The sequence below is a fragment of the Oryctolagus cuniculus genome, chromosome 2, assembly GCF_051225735.1.
Source record: "Oryctolagus cuniculus isolate XC-2025 breed Fujian yellow rabbit chromosome 2, ASM5122573v1, whole genome shotgun sequence".
NCBI lineage: Eukaryota > Metazoa > Chordata > Mammalia > Lagomorpha > Leporidae > Oryctolagus > Oryctolagus cuniculus.
Genome location: NC_142868.1, coordinates 142,109,611 through 142,131,358, shown reverse-complemented (window position 1 = coordinate 142,131,358; position 21,748 = coordinate 142,109,611). Strand labels below are relative to the sequence as shown.

Below are 21,748 nucleotides of genomic sequence, written 5' to 3'. Positions count from 1 at the left end.
CATGCTGCAGGAATTGAGCCAGGCCTACCCAAGCTTTTTAACATGGCTGATATGGTCAACATATTTGAGCACAGAATGAACTGAAAGAACCAGAAAATGTGTAAGATGATAGAATCTGGAATAAATGATCTTGGCAAATTGAATCCAGAAAGTAAATGTTTAAAAATCATATTGATAGCAATAAAGGGAAAGCCTTACATTTAGATGATCAAAACCAGCCAGCCAGCCAGCCAGCCAACCAATAAACCACCAACTGACCAACTAACCAACCAACCAACCAGTTAGTCAACCAACTGACAAATAACATGAACATGGAAAATGGAAGGATAGCTTCAGAGAAGTTCTTGTGAAAAAGATTCAGAGGTTTTAGTTTGTTACACACACTCAAATTGCTCGTCAACATTCTATGTTTAGACTATTCTCCAGTAAGGCAGTCTCCAGGCACATGTGGCCATTGAGCAGTTGAGACACTGCTAGTCTGAATTATTATGTGTTGAAAATATAAAAAATACGTGATATTTTGAAGTCTTAATATGAAAAATGTAGAATATCTCATCAATAATTTTTAGTATGCATGTTTAAATGAAGATATTTTGAATATATTGAGTAAAATAAAATAAGCACTGTGATACCTATTTCTTCCTAAATTTTTTGAAAATTATTTATTTGAGAGGAGGAGAGTGTGGGAGAGAGATGCTATGTATTGATATGTATTGATTTCATACCCAGCTGAGCAGCTGGGACAACTGGGACTGGGCCAGGTGGAAGTCAGGAATTCAATCCAGGTCTGGGTCCACCATATGGGTGTCAGGGACCCAACTACTTGGATATCACCTGTGCCTCCCAGAGTACGTATCAGCAGGAGACTGGAACATGGAGTGGAGTCAGGACACAAACCAAGGTACTCCAATATGGGATGTGAACATCTTAACTGGTGTCTTTGCTGCTATGCCTGACCCTCGTTACTTTTTTTTTAATGTATAGGAAATGCAACAGTGCATATTTATTTCAGCTTTGTGGCAAGTTCTTTAGCCTTGGCCTTTTCCAGTTTGGCAATGTGAGCCATGGATTTCAGACACAGAATATTGCCTCCCTGGTACCAGGGGATTTCATCATATCTGTTATTGTAGTTGATCTGGATAGCTTCAACCAGCTTAGCCAGAGTTGCTTTGTTTTCCAAGTTCACCTGAGTGAAGGCAGCAGTAGTGCAGGTCTTCCTGTAAACCAGTAGCCGCAGCCTGGCCTTTTCCTTGATGATGCAGTAAAGGACCCTAACTGGCAACACAGGGCAAGCAGGAGGACATCCAGCTTGATTAGATCCACATCATGTGCAGTCACTACCAGCTGAGCCTTCTTATTCTCCACCAAGGGGAGTGACAGTGTTGACCCCTGCTTGGAGGACAGGTGGTGTCTTGGTGGGGATGTCCCCTTTGCCAGCAGGTTGCTTTTCTAACCAGGTCAACAACCTCTGCTTCTCTTGTTTCATCTCGGTGAGCTTCCAAGTTGAGTAGCTGTCTGGTGGTCCAGGGTCTGGGACAACTGCTTAATCACAGTAGGCATTTTCAGCCATTTATACAGGATGGCTTTGTGCCACTGCAGCTTGATGAAGCATAGCAATTTGGAGCCTGATAAAAAAGTAACCAAATTAATAAATAATATTTTGTTTTATTAAATGATTAATTTATTTGGGATGGTGGTAGGGGGAGAGAGCACAAGCAAGCACATACTCACTTCTGCCAGTTCAATCCCCAAATGCCCACAACAGTTGGGACTAGAACTGACCAAAACAGGGAACTCAGTGTTGGTCCACCATGTGAGTGGCAGGAACACAGTTCCCAGAGCTATCACAGTTGCTTTCCATAGTTTTTGGGAAGCTGGAGTCAGGAGCTGGAGCTGGATGTTGAATTCAGGTACTCTGATATGCTGTGCAGGCTTCTTAACCATTAGGCTAAACACTTGTTTCTAAATCAGTTCTGTAAACTTGGTAAGAAGAGCTGTCTTGAAAATACAAGAGTGGTTGGGGCAGGGGCTCAGTGATATATATTGTGAAATTGGGGAATGTTCCATGCCGAGATGGCATTTGAACTGAGACTTGAGTTACCACTAGGGGCCACACTTAGGAAACCTGGGGTCAGAGCCTTGGAAATGCCAAGTACAAAGTCTTAAGGTGGAAATAAAAGTCACACATTTGGAAAAAAGCGACGAAGCCCATGTGATAAGAGCAGGGATGGTGAGGAGAGGCAATAACCAAATGCTGAGGGGTTCATCTGCTCTGGGGAGGACTTTGGCATTTTTTTTAAGGGCAATGGGAAATCGTTGGAGGGTAAGGTAGGCAATGACATGATTGAATGAAATTCTGTTTCAAAGGGAAGTGTGCAGACAAGAGGTGATGGTGACCTGGAGAATAATAGTGATATTGGGAAGAATCCATAGAATCAAGAGTCCTTTGGGAGGTGGGGCTACTGAGGCTAATTGTTGGATTGGCGTGGGCTGTGGTAAATCAAAAGTGCAAAGTTGGCATTCCTTAGAGTGTGGAGTCAGTACCAGAAACAAAAGCCAACCAACCCTGATGGTCGGTGTGACGTGAGACTGCTCTGTAATGTTTGGCCTTTACAGAGAGACTGCCAAACTGGGTGAGGTATTGGGTTGTGCTTATGAGCGTGGCATGCTGACAGGTGGGAGTTCCCCAGCGTTGGGAACTTGGAACAAGTGCTAAAGACAAGACACATGAACCAGGGGAGGGCCTACGTTCCTGTGGGGCTCTGCATCTTATCTTTGGAGTGTTCCAAAAGGCAACAGATCAGCTCTGACCTTTTGCCACTGTTGTTTATAATTGATTGGTCTGACTCCTGAAGTGATCTCCACATCACAGGAGGTGCTGAAATGAGAACCAGATCAGACTACCACCTGGAGGTCTGGGAACTGCATCAGGTCCACTAATTATTATTTTTTTGACTTTCACCTTTTTCCCCTCTTTAAATATTGAATAAATTTTTAGCATTTCTAAATATCAGTTCAAGAAGTGTAGGACTTTGTTTTCCTCAAACAAGCAGAAAGGTCTATTAGCATTGAGCCCACTGTCCCTCACAGCATCAGTTGAAAGGTGTGAGAAGGACCTGTGCCCATGGAAGAGAAACACCTTCCCTGTATGTTCATAATTTTCACTGAGTCCCATTCTCTCCTTTATTCCCTGGAGGCATTGAATTTATAACTCCTGGCTCTTTAAGAATATCTACACATGATACTCAACTGCTCTCTGGGGACTGGAGATGAAGGTCTCTCAGGTTTGTCATCACAAAACCTGATTGAGGTTTGATTTCCTTGACAAATGATTTCATGGCTTAGGTTCTGACTTATCCTAGGATATAAATAATTCCACCCTGCCAGCCTGTTTTGGGGCAGTGTCTGGTGTGGTATGTTTTGTGGCTTGGCGTTCTGACTATGAATTAACTACATCTCAGTTCCAATGCCATCACCAGACACAGTTGTCATATAATCTCTCTGGGTCTTGTTATTGTCATCAGAAAAACTGGCTTAAACATTTTATACCTACCCTAGAGAACTACGGTGATTATTAAATGAAGCAGTGCATTTAAAAACTGGTCCACAACAGGTGCCCAGCAAATCCTATCATTAAATATTTAGAGTATCCACTATGCTTCAGACTTTGTGCAAAGTTCTTAGAACTGTCAAACTATAAGTGATCATGATGATTCTAGTGCAACTCTCTCATTGACAGTTGAAGAGACTGATGCATGCCGAAATGTTTTGCTCAAGGATACCCAGTTAGTATCTGATTAAGACTTGAATTTAGGAAGACAGTTTTATTCAGTCCATTGTCCTGGCCAGTCTCTTCTGCATAGTCTCTTCTTCACATTCAGTTCAGGAAATATTCACTGAGTCTGCAGTATTCCTGGGATCAGTTAGATGTAGACGGTGGTTCTCAGCTAGAGGGTAATCCTCTCCCTTAGTAGATGTCTGTTACTATGTGGTGACATATTTGGTCATCACAACTGGGTGGGTGCTACCGATACCTAGCTGGGAGGTGCAAGAGTTGCTGCTAAATAGCCTGCAATGCACAGGGCAGTCTCCCAACAAGGAGTTACCTGGCTCCTGAAGTATACGGTGCTGAAGTTAAGAAACCCTGATGTAGGCCGGCGCCACGGCTCAATAGGCTAATCCTCCGCCTGTGATGCTGGCACACCAGGTTCTAGTTCTGGTCAGGGCGCCGGATTCTTTCCCGGTTGCTCCTCTTCCGGTCCAGCTCTCTGCTGTGGCCCAGGAAAGCAATGGAGGATGGCCCAAGTGCTTGGGCCCTGCACCTGCATGGGAGACCAGGAGAAGCACCTGGCTCCTGGCTTTGGATCAGTGTGATGCGCCAGCCGCAGCAGCCATATTGTGGGGGTGAACCAACGGATAAAGAAGACCTTTCTCTCTGTCTCTCTCTCTCTCACTGTCCACTCTGCCTGTCTGCCTGTCAAAAAAAAAAAAAAAAAAAAAAAAAAAGAAACCCTGATGTAGAGGATAGAGAGACAAATGGAGGGTTGTTTTCCCTTGGCTCGCCAACATTTGTGTTCCAAGGTGGGAGGTGGCAGACAAAGGGAGCGGACACGTGCATATTGCTCCTTGTGAAGTTTTGGACCCTAACTGCCTCAGAAACACTTAGAATCCACATGAGTCAAGTAAGAAATAAAATGGGGAGAGTCATGGAACCAAATGAAGTTATGTGAAGGACTTTCAGAAAGTTCAAGGAAAATTTTTGTTTATTATGAAAGAATTATAAACTCATATAAAACTTCTAAAAATTTATTAGGCACATAGATAATGCTCCCATCTGCTAGTTCACTCCCAAAATGCCTGGGTCAGACTGAAACTTAAAGCCCAGAACTCAATCCAGGTCTCCAGTGTGGTGCCAGGGACCCAACTACTTGAACCATCACCTGCTGCCTTCCAGGGTGTGCTTTAGCAGGAAGCTGGAATCAGGAGTGGAGCTAGGGCTTGAGCCCAGGCACTCAGAAATGCGGGAGTGTTAAGCACTAGGCCAAATGCCTTCCCTGAATTTAGATTTTTTTTGAATGTTAAAATGAACTTATTTTTAAATTCTCTTTTCCATGAATTTTTTGAAGCCTCCTCTTATATTCCTTTGCTGAAGGTTCAAACGGGGGAGAAAACATCTGGCTGCTCAGGTTCCCTCATCAACATCTTCCTGTTCCATTCCAGGAAATATCCCAGGGGAGTAGAACCAAATCAGCCAGGCACAATACCAGTAATATATGCATTTTTCCATTTTAGAATCAAAGCCTTCAATGCATTATTATACTAATTAATGTTCATTATAGGAGACTTGGAAAAATATATAAATGTAAAAGGCATAAATAATCCTAGTTAATATTTTGCTGTATTTCCTTCCCAGTTTTTTTCCTCCTGTGCTTCTTACTTTATGTAGTGTGAGAATGTTGAGTAAACAACTTGAAGACTGCTTTTTAGTTGTCATTCTTTCATTGGTTGCCACGATGGATATCTTTGTACATAAAACTGTGTGGCTATATTTAGTTTTCTTTTGAAAAATTCTCAGAAGTGAAATGACTGGTTGAAAAGTCTAAGCAATTTTTACCCTTTGATATATACTGAAAACTGCTTTACAAAGAGATTATTTTAATTACATTCTCATTGATAATGTATGAAGTTGCCCTCAAAAGTTAGTCTTAAAAATCATGGGTTTGGGATTGTAATTTCAAGGTTGTCAATGGTAAAGATCAAGTCATATATTTATTGGAATATATGGGATATACATATATATGATAAATATCTTCTATCAGCCTATCTATATCTATACATATATAGAGAGGGCAAGGGAGAGAAAGAGAGAACATATGGTAACAGTTAATAAGTTCTTGCTGATTTAATTTTGAATATTGTACAATATTAAATTCAGTGTTCACATTTGCTACAGAAAACTTAAGTATCACAGTTATTTTGCAAAGATTTATTCACTTGAAAGGCAGTGTTACAAAGAGACAGAGAGATCATCCATCCACTGGCTCACTCCCCAGATGGCTGCAACAGCCAGGGCTGGGCCAGGCTGAAGCCAAGTGCCTGGAGCAAGAGTCATGTGGGCGACGGGCTGAAACACTTGGGCCATATTTGGCTGCTTTCCCAGGAACATTATCAAGGAGCTGTATTGGAAGTGGAGCAGCCAGGACTCTTTAACAGGTGCCCCTATGGGATGCTGGTGTTATAGGTGGTGCACCAAGATGCTGGCCCCAATATCCTAGTTTTATGCTGTTAAAAAGACACTGTCTTATATTCACTCTATGAAATCTTTATTGGATTTTGAACTTGGTATTTCTGTGACTATAGTATCTCTTCCTTGCCTTTTTCCTTTTGTTCCCTTTCCCCTCCCCTTTGTCCTCCCTCCCCTCTGTCCTCCCTCCCCTCTGTCCTCCTTCTCCTCTCCTCTTCTCTCCTCCCTTCTCCCCCCTCTCCCTTCCCCCTCTGCCCTTCCCCCTCTCCACCTCTCCTCCCTCCCCCCTCTTTCCCTCTCCCCCCTCCCCTCCCTTTTCCTTTTTCCCTTTCCTTTTTCCCTTTCTTGACTTATTTGAAAGAGTTACAGAGAGGTTGGGGGAGGGGAGAGAGAGCGCAATCTTTCATTCACAGGTTCACCCCAAATGGCGGCAACAACTGGGGCTGGGCCAGGCTGAATGCAGGAACCAGGAGCTTCATCCAGGTCTCCCACATGGATGCAGGGAACCAAGCACTTGGGTCATCCTCCACTGATTTTCCAGGCACATCAGCAGGGAGCTGGATCAGAAGTGGAGCAGCCAAGACTTGAACCAGCACTCAAATGTTATGTTGGGGCTGCAGATGGCAGCTTAACCTGCTGTGTGGCATTGCCAACCAAATACAGCAGTTTTTATTATTCAGTGGTATCAGTGTGACATTCTTGTGGCTTTGTGCAGCTAGTTTACTCTGTAGAAAAACATGGGTGAGAAAGTTATTCTCTCTCTCTCTCTCTCTCTCTCTTTTTGCTTACTTGCTTTTCAATTTAAAAACTGCCAAGAAAGCAGCCATTCCTTAAGGAATGAAATACAGAATTTTCATTTTCCTGATAAAAGTTGAAACACACAGTATTATAGGGAAGAAAAGGTATAAAGTTACAATGTTACAGTAGAATCTCTGTCTGCAGTACTAAGGAAGTCTCCTTCTTAAAATCAGTACAGGAATACATTTTCCCAACGTAGCAATAAACTGAATTTCTTTAAAGGAGCTTTTATTTTTCCTTCTTACTTCAATTATAAAATTGGAGATGTAGTCTCATAAAGATGGGGAAAAATCAATGGTAGACCAAGTTGAAAATGTTTGACAAGGGAACAGTTTAAGATTGGTCCAATAAAGCCTACAGACAATTTACAGGGGGAAGAAATGTAAATGACTAATATATAAAAAGTTCAACTTACTAATAAATAAATGCAGATTAAAATGAGATACCATTTCCACCTATTGAATCGGCCAAAATAAAGGTATTTCTCAGTGTTGGGAAGGACAAGTGAAATACATTTGCAGACATTGCTCTTTGAAGTATAGATTGGCATAAACATTATAGAAGCCAATTTAGCAATATGTATTAAGTACAAAGAGTTCATATCCTTTTTGACTCAGTAATTTCTGTTTTATAAGCCTATTAGAGTAAATTATTCAGAAAGTTGCACTTATATATATGGGCAAAGATGTTCATTGCATTGTTATTTATAATAACAAAATATTGAAAAATCCTTAAGAGTCAACAGTAGGAAATTGGTTCAGTATATATGCAGATACTTTGCTACCTGTAGTGTGGTTCAAAGACCAGCCACATTGCCCAGGTGTAATAAATGAGAATCTGCTTTTTAACAAGTCTCCTAGATGATTCTTATACACATCAACGTTTGAGAAGACAGAAACAGGAGACAGCTGCCCTAAGATTGTGAGACTTATTATAGGTTTTTGTTTTTGTTTTTGTTTGGTTTGGTTTGGTTGTGTGTTTTTAAATTTAAATGGAAAGTATTGTCTCCTGGAGTTCTGAGGGTGGAAGTGATCTTCTGTAGTTTTAGAAAGCTCACGGATGAATCTGATTTCCAGTTAAGCATGAGAAGAATAATAAATTATGTGATGCCACCAAGAAGTCTGCCTCTCTACTGCCTTCCACAGCACAGGTTAACTTGCTGAATCACTTTTTTCCTTACATTAAACCCTTACTCCAAAATTCCCCATACAGAATTTACAACAGGAAGATGACTGAGGACACTTTCTAGATGGTTCCTAAGAGCCAAGATAGAGTTTCTTCCTCTGAGAACAGTGCCTGACACTTGAAGCCCAGTGGATATTGTTGAAGGAATGAGAAATGAGTGATAGGTAGCAGGTTGCATGCACACTCTAACATTCCATTTCCATATTATTTGCTGTTAGACAAATATTTTTTTAGGTTCCTAAAATCCAGGTATGGCTGGGTTAGTAATTTGTTTTTAGGTTTGGTTTTGACTGGGTCAGTGCCTATACTGGCGGGAAATAAACAACACTCCTGAACTAGGAATTCAAGGAGACTTTAATAAAGGGACCTTTTACAAAGGTGCAGGTAGAGTTAAAGGAGATGAACCAGGGCAGGTAATGGTGGGAGTGGTTGCCACTATGAGGGCAGGAGTAGGAGCAAGGGAAAGGCCCATATGGGGCTGGGGGTGGCAGCTCCGTGGGGAGGTCTGCTGGAGAGGAGCTGGAGCCTAGGTAAGGAACACAGTGGATTAACTTCTATATTCTGATGCCTTGACATCCTGGGACTCTGTTAAGCCTTGAGGGACTGTTTCTATCCTGCTGAGGTAATTGCTACAGAGGGCATGCTTTTTGTAAGCAAACCGGTGAGCCCAGAATCCATGCCCCAGCCACCTCCTTTTTTAAGCTTTTCTGCCCTGGGTCCCTGTTCACCTATGGAATTGCCCCAGGACCAGGTACCAAACAGCCTGGGACAGTTCCTATGCCCCAGAGCCCATTGAAATAGTTCAAACTAGTCCATCCTGAGCCTGCTTACCCTGCCTTTCCTACTTCATGCCCACATTTCCCTCTCACTCTCCCCATCTCCAGACAGATCCTGCTGTTTCTCCATGACCCTTCACTTCTTCCTTCATGACTGTCATTTATTTCCATGTTTGAACATTGTACCACACTGATTACAACAAATCCCAGACACTTGATTAGAGCACACAGTCCAGAGGCATGTCAGCAACAAGTGGAAGAAAATAACCATTTTACGTTCCCTCTCCTCCTCCTGCTAGTGTCTTCCATGGGTCAAACCTTTTGGGAGCCAGGGAGCCCCAGTTTAATCCATGGATGTCAGCCTCTAGGGGGCACAGAGGAGGGGAAAGAGGTGGGTGGAGAGTGTGTCAGGAGCCACAAGGGGAGACACCCAGCAGAGTGATCACCCATCAGTGTTCGACCCAGAATAATATGAAGAGAGAAATTATTTTGCTTTCTTTCTCCTAGGTCTGAACCTCATTGGCTAAGTGCTAGGAGCGTCTTTGTCTTTGAATTACAAAAAAGACCAGGGAGAAGAGAGCAGGCAGGTTTTTTTTTTTTTTTTTTTTTCATGACTTGCTTGTCAAAGCAGTAAGGTTTTAGGTGGATAATGCCTATAAAAGACAGGAGTTACAAACCATTTTATGTAAGGAAACCACATATGGAGCTTTCACTCACCAATAGATGTGTTCTGCTGAAAGTCCAATTGGATCTGGCTGTCTGTTAAGGCCTTTTATGCTCAGAGACATCTTCTGGGGTCACACAAACAACAGGCTTGAAGAGTAGAGTGCGTCGTTTTCCCTCTCCCCGGGCAGCGCTACCTTTGGAAATATAACACAGATCCTTGACATCCTAGCTCTTGCTCTTTGGAAATAACTCGAAGTTGTTTATTGGTGGGCAGGCACACACACTTCCATGGTATACCTCCTCCTGATTTCAGCAACATTAGAAGTTTTGAGTGAGAGAAACCCAGGAGAGGAACAGGAAGGTTTTTGCGTATGTTAAAGAAGATGAAATGGAATAATCACCCAGCGCAGGAGGAGCTACCTGGGATTCAGTAGAGTCCTTTAAGGGTCACAAGGTAATTTAATAAGTTTTCTAAGCAAGTAGGGGCAGTCCTCCAGCTAAAGTAGCCCAGGATCCTGACCCAGGCTCCCTGTGTCTCACATAACCAACTTGATTGCTGGACAGTAGCTGGAAAAGTGGATTAAAAGATACAAGAAGATCCTAGCAGAGTGGGACTCAAAAACCTGGGGGAGAAGTCCATTGACATGTAGACAAGAGTGTTGAGATAAATTGCAGAATGGAGTCTATCTTCACATACTATTCTTCCAGTGCATCTTATGCTCCCTCTGTGAACTATGTGAATGGAACCAAAACTGTTTAATGAAGAAGCGGCTTTTAGTGCTTTATTTTCATCTAAAGCTTCATTTGAAACAGATCATCATTAGCTTTATGGTTTTAATTGTGTTGAAATTCCTTATTGTAACCTATTGCTTTATTGCATTAGTCCATTAACCTGGTGCCACGGAGCATAGTTTTAGAGCCTGTATTTATATCTGGACTAATTGCATGGTTGCTCTCAGTATATAAGACATTTTTCAGATCACCCCAGGAAAAATGATCTGAACCCCTTTCCACTTGTCAAGGTTTGGGGGAATAACCAAATCGAACCAAACCCAACCCAAAAGACATTCATCATTATTCTGAAATGTTCTTGCTTTGAAAAGCCTACCATTCTATCAACAAGGAATTGCAAATAGTAATTCTCACAATATGTGTGGCTTCCACATGTTTCTCATTTGGAAGTAGTGTGAGAAGCATTGGTCTGCAGGCCCCCCAATCAAAACCAGGTGGTTAATGGTCACAAACTGGGGGACCATGAGGAGATCCATGGCTTTCTCATTAGGGCAAATGGAGATGGAGCATCCAGGCTACAGGCTGAGGGCTTAAAAGAGCCTAGAGAAACCAGGAACGACCAAGCCCACCTCTCTGTGGGATCTTTGTTAATAACCCTAGAGGTGGGACAGCTGTTAACGCCCAGTTGACCCAAAGCATTTCTTCCCCGAGTGGGAAAGAGACTGTTGGAGGCTCCAGCATGTTTTGATCACACAGGGTGTTTTTCACTTCTACGAGAGGAAGGAAGAGTGAAGTTCGAATTGGGCCCTTGGTTACCTCACAGATGCTCAACAGCAGGGGTGTTTATAATGCCCATCAAGCAGGCTTTCCGTTGCACCTGTTGGGGGACCAGCTGCAGAAAGCAGGTGTGTCTGGGGACTGAGAGGATGGGTGACTGAGAGAATGCAGAGGACTGCCAGATGTATTCCACATAAACACCGGGCCAACAGCTGGGGAGACAGGAATGATGTGGATTTAATTAAAAATGATGTGCAAATTTGATTATTAATTTCAAGCCACTGTGTGAACGTAATATACATACATACATGTATACATATACATAAACATAAAATATGTATTTCAGAACAACTGAATGGAATGTGTGGAGGGAAGCATGAGGTTTTCACCAATTCCATGCACATTATCTTTTGTTACTTGGTCCACACATTTGTTCACTCTATTTCCATGTCCATTAAACAATTTTTCCCAGGCAGAAAGTTAGCATTCTAGTTTAATTGTGGATGCCTCGCAGTCCCAAGGACACAGAGTTGTCCATTTACCCAGTCATGCGGAATCAGGCAGTCTCTGAAGACTGTTTTCACGTTGGGCTGATTCCATATGCACATCCAGTGCAGGATGGCTGACTTTGAGTACAGTGGTTTGAGCTGTGGACTGTGGATGCTTCACGAGGATAAACCAGTGCTTGAGTTGAGTAATTGGAGTTGAGACACAACAGTGCTGAGCAAGGGAATATGACTCAGGGGGCTCTTGTGGCTTCTTTGCTGGGTTCCATGTTTTCCCCAGAGGTTGCCTAGGGAGCCTGAAGGGGCACTTTTGGAATGCTAAGTGTTGCGGGTCTTGACACTGAGCCATCTGGAGGTGCAGGGCAGAAGAGATGGGGGTGAGGCGATTCTTCACCTCAGTGCAACACCCTGTTGGGCAGTGTTCAGTGGTTCTCACACTTAAAGCTGGCACAGGCCAGAGGAGACAGCTGCACCTTGGAGCTATGATGTGTACTCTCTCTTGAGTTTTTCAGGGGACTCGCCCACCTTTCTTACAGCATCATGTTCTCTTTGTTCTTGTAAGACACTGGCTTTTACTGGAGAGTACTTCAAAGATGTAGATAAAATGTTGTATATTATAACACTTCAAAGGGTTTGTGGGAAAATAAGATTATAAGATAATTTTAGGGGCAGGCTTATAGCATAGCATTTAAGATGCTGCTTGAGGGCTGGGTGAAGTGGTATAGTGTGTTGAGCCACCATTGCAATGCCCATATCCATATCGGGATGCCTGGAATTGAGTCCTGCCTCTGCCTCCTATCCAACTTCCTGCTAATGAATCTAGGGGAAGGCCAGCAGACGATGGCACAAGAACTTGGATTACTGCACCCACATGAGAGGCCTGGATGGAATTTCTGACTCCTGTCTTCACTCTGACCCAGCTCTGGCTGTTGTGGAGGTTTGGGGGAGTGAACCAATGGATAAAAGTTTCTCTCTCTTCCTCCCCTTCCTGTTCTCCCTCTCCCTCCCTCCCTCTGTCACTCTGCCCTTTTTTTGTTTTAAGATTTTTATTTTATTTATTTAAGAGGGAGAGTTGGGCCGACGCCGCAGCTCACTAGGCTAATCCTCCGCCTAGCGGCGCTGGCACATCGGGTTCTAGTCCCGGTCGGGGCGCCAGATTCTGTCCCGGTTGCCCCTCTTCCAGGCCAGCTCTCTGCTGTGGCCAGGGAGTACAGTGGAGGATGGCCCAAGTACTTGGGCCCTGCACCCCATGGGGAGACCAGGAAAAGCACCTGGCTCCTGGCTCCTGCCATCGGATCAGCACGGTGCGCCGGCCACAGCGCGCTGGCCACGGCGGCCATTGGAGGGTGAACCAACGGCAAAGGAAGACCTTTCTCTCTGTCTCTCTCTCTCACCGTCCACTCTGCCTGTCAAAAAAATAAAAAATAAATAAAAAAAATAAAATAAATAAAGAGGGAGAGTTACAGACAGAGACAGAGGGAAAGGTCTTCCATCTGCTGGTTCACTCTCCAAATGTCCACAATGGCTGGAGCTGGGCTAGTCCACAGGCAGGAGCCAGGAGCTTCTTCTAGGTCTTCCACATGGGTACAGGGTTCCCAGCACTTGGGCCATCTCCCACTGCCTTCCTAGGCCACAAGCAGAGAACTGGATCGGAAAAGGAACAGCCGAGACATGAACTGGTACCTATGTGGGATGTTGGCACTGCAGGCCAAGGCCTAGCCTACCAGGTCACAGCACCAGCCCCAACTCTGCCCTTTAAATGAATGAATATGTAATTACATAAATAAAACTTTAAAAAGACTCTTAAAAATAAAAATACAAAAAGAGACCATTTGGGACACCCTCATCCCACGTCAGAGTGCCTGGGTTTGAGTCCTGGCTCCATTCCTGATTCCAGCTCCTGCTAATGTGTACCCTAGGAGGCAGCAGGTGATGGCTCATCTACTTGGGTTCCTGCCATCTGCCACCAGCCTTTTGGGAAGTGAACCATCAGGTAAGTGTTCTCTTTCTGTCTCTGTCTCCCAAATCAAAGAATAAATAAAAATTAAAAATACTTTGTTGCAAACACTTGAAATTCATGCAAGGTTTTTGCATAATGCACATTTTCCATGAACTTTAGTGAGAACCCTCATGTGGGAATATGTGCATTTTTCTCAGTGGTGGTTGGTATGCAGTTTTCTTCAGATTCTCAAAGCTCACAATAGCTTGAGTCCTAAGGAGAGCAGTATTTTTTAGGTGAAAATTATTTTGAACACTACTTTATTTTTCTCGAGGAAATGTCTTTGTTTATGGCAATAAATAGTAACAGTGGCAATAATATTTAAAATGTGGGGCATCTCTGATGCTCTGGGTACCGTACTGAGCGCTTTACAGGTATTAGCTCATTTAACAGGGTATCGACAATCATCAGAAACAAAGTAGAGTATTGGGCCCTAAAGAATAATTACTCTTCCACAAAAGGAGTCAATTGCTCTAGCACAGTATTCAAGGCTGGTCTTCAATGCAAACCCTTTGCAATGTTATTATCCAATGCATTGGTTTTCTCTGCAGCATGATAAATAACCACCAAATAGTGTCTTAAACATCTAGCTATTATTTTACAGTTTCTCTACCACAGGAATCCAACAAGCCTTATCAGATTTTTTTTTAAAGATTTATTTATTTGAAAGAGTTACAGAGAGAGGTAGAGATAGAAAGAGAGGTCTTCCATCTGCTGGTTTACTCCCCAGATGGCCTCAATGGCCGGAGCTGTGCGTATCCAAAGCCAGGAGCCAGGAGCTTCTTCCTGGTCTCCCACGTGGGTGCAGGGGCTCAAGGACTTGGGCAATCTTCTACTGCTATCCCAGGCCACAGCATAGAGCTGGATCGGAAGAGGAGCAGCCAGGACTAGAATGCTGGTGCCTTAGGCCAGGGCTTTAACCTGCTGCGCCACAGCACTAGTCCCGGGTTATCAGACTTAATACTAGTTTTGAACCAGGGCTGCGTCCTCATGTGAGGCTTGAGTTGGGAAAGATCTGCTTCCACACTTCCTCTGATTGCCAGCAGAATTCTCTTTCTGGCTGTTGGCTGGAGGCTGCTGACAGCTCCTAGAGACTGCCCACCTTGTAACAGGAGAGCTATGTCTTTGAAGCTTACAAAGGAGGCCCGCTCTCCTGCCTGATTAGAGAGGGTCTTCAAACTACAACAAATATGGGCATGAGAGCGACAGCCCGAGGTTTATGATGAAACCTGATCAAAGGAGTGACAGCTTGTCACTTGTGACGTATCCTTTTGGATAAAAGTGAGTCACAGGTACCACCCAAACTCCAGGAGAGATGATTAGATAAGGCTGTGAGCTTGGGGTGTGTTGGCCACTACTGGTTGAGTGCACACTATATGCTGGTGTGGCTTTTGTAACTTGTTTGAAATATATACCAGGAAACATCATTTTCCTTTCCAGTGTTTGCTTCTAGACCACAGGGAGCACACTCTGCTCCCCAGATGTGCTTCGCACGCCCATGCCGCTGAGCCTCTGCTGCCTTTGCTCCCAGCTAGGGGTGCCCTCCCCTGTCCTCTCCATCTGTTACCATCCTTGTCAGACTAAAAGGCTGGTCTCAGATGCTATGGTTTCCCTGAAGCCTTTCCTGATCTCTTCCTTCATCATTGTGGGTGGCATGAGGACACTTGGTTGTATCTCTCCAATAGCAAGCATTGAATTCTGAATTTTTTTATAGTTGCTTGTATAAACATTTATGTATTCCAACAAAGGGATCATGTCTTATATATTGACATTCTTAGTATATTTTTGCCAGAGCCCATGGTTTTTACACAGCTAACTGAAGTACTAAATGAATGTTGGATGAATTTCTTTCCAACAATTGATCCAACATTTAAATGTCTCCTTTCCCTCCACTAGAAATGAAAATATTCAATACTCTATCTTTATAGATTTGAGTTTCTTCCTTGAAAACGGGGACAGAGACATTGCCTGAGTCGCCTTCATTATCTGTTTTTTCTACCCCCAGTGAATTAGAGCAACTCCCCTGAAGGGTCTACCCAAGGCCTTGTCAGCTCAGCTTGAAAAGATCCCAAAGTGAAGGCTACTGAAGCACCCAATTTGATAGTGTTCTGCTTTGTAGTGAGGTTTTATGCCCCACTTGCCTTGTATTTCCTTCCTGCCATTTTGATGCCTAGGGCACAACTTACTGCTGAACAATCATTCCCAGTCCTACTGAAAAAGCCTTGAGACTGGTGGCAGCTTGGCTTTCCAGCCTCGGGAGGCATTTCCGGTGGGGCCTGTCATCCCAGCAGCAGTTTAGGTGCATTTGTTCAATGTGGAATTGCATTTTATTCTTTTTATTCTCCCTAAATACTCGCTGCATCTTTGGAATCTATTTCTTTAGCTCAGTATAAGGAAATAAACAGTTTGATCATACAACCGATCTAAATAACTAGTGTTCATTTTTTGGGGGTATTGTAAGCACATCATCAATAAAATATAGTCCAAATGTTTTCTGATGCAATGTTGCATTTCTGTCTATTTACCCTGAGGCTGATTACCTACTGGAGCAAGATTAAAAAAAAAAAAAAAACACTAAAAAGTAGAGGGTGCAGAAATTCAGGTAAAAAAGCAAGGAAGAGTCCTGACAGTGGACTCTACATAGTCAAAGAGTCTGGTATTGATTTCTTGCATTTAATATGATAGTAAAATGAGCCAGATACTGCAGAACTGGAAAAGAAAATAATCCACATTAGTGGAATGGTTCTTTATGATAATAGGAATGTGACAATTTTTTCCATTGCGGGAAGGGTCAGTGGTTGTCCTGGTGTTGGCTTTGTCTCCCCACCTCCCAGTGGATATTCAGTCCCTTTATGAATGCCCACAGATAAACGCTAATATTAAAAGAGCCATTTTTATAAGACAACATCAGGCAGACTTGGGATTTTCAGTTCGTCCAGTGACTAGTGCTTTAATAAGGTTGTTTCCTAGAGATGGGTCACATGCCAAAAGAACTGAAGATGGAAGTGGTCCTAATGTGATCATAGCCACTTGGCCATACTAGAGGGTGTCTAGGGGTGGAGAAGGCTAATGGGTAATTTGGGAAGCTCTCAAAGTAAGTGGGACTACAAATGAATTCTAAGTATTTGCTTAACATGAAGAGAATGGTATGGGAAGCCAAGGGAACATGGGACCTATCAAGTTCAGGACTGCGGATGTTAGGAAACAGGTGAGGATGGAGAATTCCTCTAGATACCTAGTTAGCACATTTGTGAGGCACAATTATTTAAAGCTCTTAAATCTGGTCCAGAGATGAGAGTAACACTGGTTCAGGGTTGTGGAAGGAATTAGCCCTAGATTAAGTAAAGAATCATCATGAGTCTTCATAGCTAAATCTTGTTTTAAAGTTTTCCAAGATCTCTATGTATATTTTCATCAGCAGTGGTCATGAACACCCAGTTAAATGAGGAGTGGGCCTTAGGATTTGAATAGATGAAGAGCCACTTTTTAATGCTTGTGTGTGGGCCTCTCCCCTTTCCAACTTCCCCACATTTATAAAACTCCCAGTGTGCGCAGATGCTGCACTGAGCCTCCTTTCCCAAGAATGACCTTGACCCTCTTCTATTCTCCCTGAATAAAAGCTTACTTCATCTTCACATCTAAAGTGTCAGCTATAGCAACTCTCAAATGATGGCAAGAATATCCCAGCATTTCCAAGTTCTGGCTCAGCAGTTAATAGAAGTTTTGAAGACTAAATGAAGTAGTAGATATTAAACCCTTAGTTATTTTTATCCTATTATTTTTAACAATACTGGCAATGGGCCAATCTCCTGTATGGGACTGACCTTGACTTGCAGCTTTTCCATCTTCTCTTATTTCTCAATAGAGTAAGTCTTTTCCTAAAATAATATGATTGATGAAATATTTATTGTTTGATTTTTCCTTTAATATTTTAAAAAAACAGAAATACCGCCTTCTGTGTACTACATAGGAATATTAAAATGACAAGTCTCATTGAAATCGTGAGTGTGTAAGTGCTCTTCAGAATATACATGGTGGGCTGGCACTGTGCCGCAGTAGGTTCATCCTGTGCTGCGGGTGCCAGTATCCCATATGGGCACCGGTTCTAGTCCTGGCTGTTTCTCTTCTGATCCAGCTCTCTGCTGTGGCCTGGGAAAGCAGTAGAAGATGGCCCAAGTGCTTGGGCCCCTGCACCCACATGGGAGACCAGGAGGAGCAGCCATTTTGGGGGGTGAACAACGGAAAAGGAAGACCTTTCTCTCTATCTTTCTCTCTCTCACTGTCTAACTCTGCCTGTCAAAAAAATAAAAAAGAGTTAACATCACAGAACATTTAATAATTTTGACAATTTCCTTAAAAGCCACAGCTGTATAACATTGCGTATCTACTGCTGGCCAAGATACGATCATCATGTGGTACACACAATGAGGAAGTGAAAAACCTCCTATTAAATAAATGAAGCGGCAGCTTCTGGTAACAAACATATGAAACAGAATATTCATCTTTTCTTCAGTGGGAATAACACATGACAAAAGTGAGGCTTTCTTCACATTGTTTGTTTATAGAACATTCATCTCCACTGAGGCTTTATGTTAAATTTGCTCTCTGATGTTAGCATTTCCAGGATGCACAGGGCCACTGGAGTATGTTCCTATGATCTTACCATTTACTTACCTTGATATGAAGCCCCAATTACTGTCAGAGATGCTTCTTGTTAAATATGGTAAGAGTTCCAGCTTCTGAGGGTGTGAATATGTATTTGATTCCCTGGGGCTAAGCTCAGATGGAAATTGAGGAATAAGAGTGCTGGGGACGTGGGTGCAGATTAATTAAATATCTAAAGATTACAGTGGAGGAAATTTGGACTGTAGAGAAAAGCCTGGAATTCAGGGAGAGAGGATTGTGTATTAGGAGGCTGGGAAATTTGTTTTTCTAACACTGAAACCTCTTTTCCTTGGGTTGCATGGTGTATTTCTCTCTCTCTCTCTCTCTCTGCGTGTGTCTACACATCTATGTGTGCTCATACACACATCTGCTCATTCACTGAGTATTATTTTGCTTGTGTGTTGCTTTCTAGTATCTTTCAACACCTTAATCAGCTCTTTTGAATTATCGGAAATCAGGAGTCAGAGTATAACATGTAACTTCCAACAACATCGGGGAAAGACTACTCTCCAGATAAAATATTGGAATTCTCCTGATGTATTCAGACTGTCATGTTTAGTTACTGGTTTCCTTTGGGTAATCCAACTCTATTTTATTCATGGGCTATGCTAAAAATACAATCAAAGGACACCTACTGGCTACAAGCGACTTTGCTCATTTCTAATAGGACTGGGAAGAATGGTTTGAATTTAGTGCAGATGCAGGAAAATATGTGCTGTCATCAGGAGCCTATCACACTTTCAACTTATAAAATATCTTGGCTGGAGTCTGGCCAGGGTGGGTATGAGGTGGGAGTGTTAGGATGAATGTGTTGGGTCAGATAAAGGAAGGACCAAAGCAGTCCTTAAATAGACTGTAAATTGAACAGAATGGAATACTATTATTTTTGGCACAATAACTAGAAAAATGTTATTCTTGTCTCTTCTTCTAGTTTCTTTTTTTAAAGTTGCATTTAGTCTCCATTTTAGAGTTTGATAAATATATTTTATTTCTTGCAGCCTCAGAGACCTGCTTTGGGGAAAGTTCAGAAGTTCTGTGGTTCTGAATGTGAAAAAGAAATGATTGCATCATTGTTGTTGCTGTGCTGGGGTATTTTCTGGGGAAACATTTCCCTTCCTTCATAGAAGTCTGTCCTGGGCCTAGGCTTAGGCTTAGGTGAATGATCATTGCCTAGGTATGAAACACGTGCCTGCAGCACCTCAGCTATACTTTATAACCTCAGAGCACATAAACGATTCAATTTGGAAAGTCAGTTAAGTTCTTCCTTTGCATTCCATCTTATTGGCTGCCTATGTTGTTTATCATTCTTTGCTGTTGTGGAGAAGATGAAAGCAATGCAGTTTTAGTTAAAGGGTAATATGTTTTCAGCCTTATATAAAGAAACTACGTTTTGCACAGTAGTAATTAGCACAGAAGCGTTGTGGCATGTCAAAACTCCAAAGACATCCCAGACTCAAATGCTAAGTGGCAGAGAAGACTTCAAAACATGGAAAAATCGAGACATGGTGCAGTGTGGTAGTTTTGAACTTAAGTGCGTTTCAGAATCTTCTGGAAGGCTTGATAACACATAGATGTCTGGATCTCACCCCCAGACTTTGATTGGTAGATCTGGGGCGAGGTCCTAGAATTTTCATTTCAAAGAAGTTTCCAGGGGATGCAGTTGCTGCAGGTCTAGGACAACGCTGAGGACCAGTGCCATGGTGGATAGCAGTGGACATAATGCCTTTGAGTCTGGCCTCCTCCATTCCTAGATGTTCAGTCTCAGACAAGTTCCTCAATCCCTTGCTACTCAAAGTTCTTGGACCAGTGTCACCTGGAGGCTTGTAGTTCTGGGTGTGGGTTCCACTGAGTCCTACTGAATCAAAATTTGCATATGGGTAAGAATTGCAGACCATGTGTTTACACTTAAATTAGTAAGAACTAAAACCCCTTTGTTCTTATTTTCTTTTTCTGTAAAAAAAAAAAAAAAAAAAAGACTTTCAGGAGTATAGTATTGTCAAATGAAACAGGGGTGTAGTGCTGTCAAGTGAAACAAGCTTAGCATAGTACCTGGCACAAAAGGTGTCCTCAGAACCCTAATAAAAGTTGACAGTTATAATTAATATTTTGTTTTTATCTATCAGAGAGGAAGAGAAAAAGAGAAAAAGAAACAGATCTGGCATCTGCTGGTTCAGTCTCCAAATGCCTGTAATATCTGGGTTGAGCTAAGCTGAAGCTAGGATCCCAGAACTCAATCCAGGTCTCCCACATGGGTGGCAAGGATCCAAGTCCTTGGACCGTCATCTGGTGCCTTCCATGGTGGGCATTAGTAGAATGGGTTTGTAAATGGAGTGGAGACGAACTCAGGCACTCCAAAATGAGATCCAAGAATTTTAGTTGCTGCCCCAAACGCCCACCCCTAGTTATAATTTTTGTTAAAGATTTATTTTATTTATTTGAAAGGCAGAGTTACATAAAGAGATTTTCCATCTGCTGGTTCATTCCCCAAATGGCTGCAACAACTAGGCTTGGGCCAGACCAAATCCAGGATCCAGGAGCTTCTTCTAGATTTTCCACATGGATGAAGGGGCCCAAGGACTTGGTCCATCTTCCTCTGCTTTCCCAGGTGTATCAACAGGGAGCTTGATTGAAAGTGGGGCAGTCAGGACTTGAGACGTTGCTTATATGGGATGCTGGTGTCTAGGATGGCAGCTTTACCACTGTGCCACAGTGCCAGCCCATAATTATTAAGCCAATTTGGGATAAAAAGCAAGAAACTTCTTTTATTACAATAACTTGTTTCTTAAAATCCACTCAACATGGATTAAAGATCTAAATCTATGACCGGACACCATCAAATTATTAGAGAACATTGTAGAAACCCTGCAAGATATTGGCACCAGCAAAAACTTCTTGGAAAAGACCCTGGAGGCACAGGCAGTCAAAGCCAAAATTAACAATTGGGATTGCATCAAATTGAGAAGTTTCTGTACGGCAAAAGAAACAGTCAGGAAAGTGAAGAGGCAACCAACAGAATGGGAAAAATATTTGCAAACTATGCAACTGATAAAGGGTTAGTTACCAAAGAGATCAAGAAACTCCACAACAACAAAACAAACAACCCACTTAAGAGATGAGCCAAGGACCTCAATAGACATTTTTCAAAAGAGGAAATACAAATGGCCAACAGACACATGAAAAAATGTTCAGGATCACGAGCAATCAGGGAAATGCAAATCAAAACCACAGTGAGGTTTCACCTCACCCCGGTTAGAATGGCTCACATTCAGAAATCTACCAACAACAGATGCTGGCGAGGATGTAGGGAAAAAGGGACACTAGCCCACAGTTGGTGGGAATGCAAACTGGTTAAGCCACTATGGAAGTCAGTTTGGAGATTCCTCAGAAACCTGAATATAAC

The 21,748-nt window shown here is 42.7% G+C and overlaps 1 pseudogene; it reads right to left on the bottom strand.

Moving 5' to 3' along the window:
- Positions 1-1,003: 1,003 nt before the first annotated feature.
- On the bottom strand, positions 1,004-20,243 carry LOC100346608 (large ribosomal subunit protein eL8 pseudogene; annotated as a pseudogene).
- Between the last annotated feature and the right edge of the window lie 1,505 nt (positions 20,244-21,748).